We start from the raw sequence: 3,604 nt of genomic DNA, 5'->3' as shown, positions 1-3,604 counted from the left end.
TCCTCTTGGGCGCGTTCTGCGGCGTGGCCATCTGTCCTGTCGCCAGCGCGTTCTGCGGCCTGCCACCGCCCACGCCGCCTGTGGTTGGGGAGCTCGCGACCCCACCGTCGCCACAGTAGTTGGCCTCCATCATGCACGCGACGTGGAAGAAGTCGAACTCACCGTTGTCGCCGTGGAGGCGGTAGGACAAGAACTGGCCGCGGTGCCCAACCTGCCCACACAGCCGGCAGCTATGGCCGGTAGCCCTGTGAAGGTCGAGCATGCGGCCCTCTTCCTCGACGACGCGCTCCGGCAGGTTGGCGCAGAAAGGGTGGATGTAGAGGTCGTGCTCGTTGCAGTTGTACAGGAAGCCGAGCACCTGGTCGCCGCAGACGTCGCAGTACACGAAATAGCCCGGCGGCATCGCTGGAGGGCTGTGGAAGAAGGTCAGCGTGCTGCCCTGAAACATGGCGTGCCGGAACACCGCCGGCGCTCTGGCGCAGCATATGTGGAGGTCGAAGTCGCACTGGTCGCACCGGTACCTGCGCTCGTCGCCCCCGATCTGCGTGCAGCCGTCGCACTGGAACAGCGCGCCGCCGGTGGCTACCAGCTTCAGCGCGTGCTTCGGATGGGCCGAGTGCGAAACCAGTGGCGGAACATCCCCAGAGAATGTAACCATGCTACTGCTTGGCTCCTTTGCCTCAAAAGAGACTAAATGTTTTCGATCGTATGTCGAACGAACTAGCAAGAGACCATCATGTGTTTAAGTAGACGATTTCTAATAGCTCTTAGGTGTGGTATGAGATGCAGGCAACTGTGTTGACATGATCATGCCTCAGGCGACTAAGATTCTTGTTTATGTTGAAAATATATTAAAAAAAACACAGTGAGCAAACTCACTGTACAGCTTCAAAAAAAAAAAGATTCTTGTTTATGCGGCTAAGCACATATACTCCCTCCATTCTAGGAAACTAGTTTTAGATTTATATATATTTAGATGTATTATCTAGTAATATCTAGATACATTTAGATTTTAATAAATGAAAGGCAAATTGTGTGGGACGGAGGGAGTATTAAAAAAAGCACATAAACTAGTTTTCGTTTATCGTCCTGGGTTGTAATATGCTACTTTCGTGGCCAGTGTGGCCTTTATTTTTCGTCTTGTGTGTTCGTGGGGTGTGTCCTAAACTCTTGTATCCGTTTGCGCCTCAGGGCTTTATTAATTTAACATGATCAGTTAGCATAGCTGCTCGTAAGCATCTCCTTTTTTTTACGTGGAACTTGACCGGGACTGTTCTTAAAACAGCACATGCTGAGCTGGATCAAATGCGTGTGTGGTCACGATGTCGATGCATTACTGTAGCCTAACCGGTTGAGAAAAAATAAGTTTGAATTTTTTTCCAGTAAAATGTTACGTCTTCTTTAGTTTTAAAATTTCCAGACGTGCAAGTGGATACGAAGATTTCAAAAGGGTGATGCTCCTCCTAGGAAAAAACAAGACCCAACTTAATTAAGTAAAAATTATTAACAGCTCATAACAAACTCTTTCAATCTTCAAGCTTGTAATTTGTGTCATTGTGTATTTTTAATAAGTAGGGATGATATTTATCTTGCATTCATACCATGGTGAGAATTTTTGTTTGAGATTTAATAAGTCAATTGGTTGCTGCTCCTCTATTCTGATTTAAACATATTGATGCTGAGCGTTGATTAGCTTATATATTTGACTAAGTATACAATTATAATGCCCTGTAATTTAATGAGCTCTAATTTTATTCGTATTCAATTGTGAATTACCAAAGCCGTTTACTTATGCGGTTGAACACATTTGATATGGTCAGTTAATATAGTTGCTCGTAAGCATCTCTTTATTTACATGCAAGTGAACCCGGCCTTCTCAAAACGGCACAAGTTGAGCTTGATCAGATGTGCTTGGTTACGTCCTAACCGCGTTGAGGAAACATAAGTTTGAATTTTTTTACGGCGACTTCACCATCATTTGTGTAATTACCTGAAACGTTCTATTTTTTTAGGTGTAAAATGTTGCGTCTTCTTTAATTTTCAGTTTTCCAAACATGCAACTGGAGAATGTTTCAAGGAGGGTGTCGCTGGGCACATTAAAAAAGCCCAACTTGATTTGCAAATCAAATACGGGTGACGTTTGTTTTGTTTTTACACAAAATACAGCGAGAGAATTCCTCACTGTGTCATTTATAAACTGTTGACAGAGTACATGATAAAAGTTCTAAGAGAATTTACAAAGATCCAACCAGTCTTGCATATCCTCATCTAGGCTAGGTTTCTATATGCCTATTAATGTAAACGGAGCATTTAAAATATTGTAACGCGTGTCTAGAACCCTATGCTCATTGTCAAAAATGATTTTGCTCTTATGATTCCATATACTCAACATCCAGCTGTTATCGCCACCTTGAAGAAAAGATTGTAAGATCTGTTCTTAGACTCAATAAGCATATTTGGAACTGTAGATCAGTATTCCATTCCTCTCCAATTTTTCACCAAAAAGTTCCGTCTAAATCACATGAGAAGAAGAGTTGGAGCATGGTCCCATCGCTGGTATCATCACGTAAAACACATCTTGTGGATTCCACATACAAATTCTTTCTTCCCATCATATCACTTGTATTCAGTATGTCCTGAATCATGAGCCAAAAAAATAATTTATGCTTACGTAAACAAGGTGATTTCCAAATCCACTTAAATGGGTAAATAGCAGGGGGTGAATTAGTAACAACCAGGTAATTTGTTTAGTAGAATATATTGCATTATTCCAAGAAAATACCCATCCATCTGCTTAAGTTGCATCAGCAATCTCTTTCAACATGGGTTTGAGCTAGTTACATTGATCATCAGAAATCTTTGATGAGGGTAGCTACAACATGTCATAAATTTGACCATCTCTCAGGCATTAGCTCTATTGACGGTTATGCTCTTATTTCTGGCACACGAGTGCAACTCATGAAATTGGTTCATAACAATATTTCCTTGCCATTTGTCTTGCCACAGCAGAATATTGTTTCCTTGTCATGCTTTATAGGTGGGGAATGAACTGAATTCATCAAGAGATGATACATGGTTCCTCCACCAAACGGAGCCCTTACAATTCTACATGATTGGGATAACACCATTTTGATAATATGCTTACCCAAGGTACATATATCATGAGAGTTCTAGAACTTAAAAGATTTTTTGATAGGCCGAGGTTTTTTATACTCTCTCCAATACAGTACTCATAGTCCACTAACAGACTTAGGAGTATAAACTTTTTCCTGTTGCAGCAGCAATTTACCATGTTTTTCAATTTCTGTAACATGATGGAGAAATATCCTCATAGACTTCTTAACATGGTCAATATGAGTATAATGGACTTTCAAGGCATACATAATGAAATATGGGCTGGCAAAAAGTGGGTATAAAATCTTAAATATCATGGGCATCAAATCATATCATGGGTTGATAACCTACAGTCTCGAACTGTGTGAGACAAAATTAGTAATACTAGCAAGCCTTCTATCAATCTTACATATCATGGGCATCAAATCATATATTTTTGTTCTTGTAATTCCCACTAGGAAACGAAGGCATATAAATGGCATATCTTAAA

This window comes from Lolium rigidum, chromosome 4 (genome assembly GCF_022539505.1).
Source record: "Lolium rigidum isolate FL_2022 chromosome 4, APGP_CSIRO_Lrig_0.1, whole genome shotgun sequence".
Taxonomy (NCBI): domain Eukaryota; kingdom Viridiplantae; phylum Streptophyta; class Magnoliopsida; order Poales; family Poaceae; genus Lolium; species Lolium rigidum.
This window is presented reverse-complemented; position numbering follows the sequence as displayed.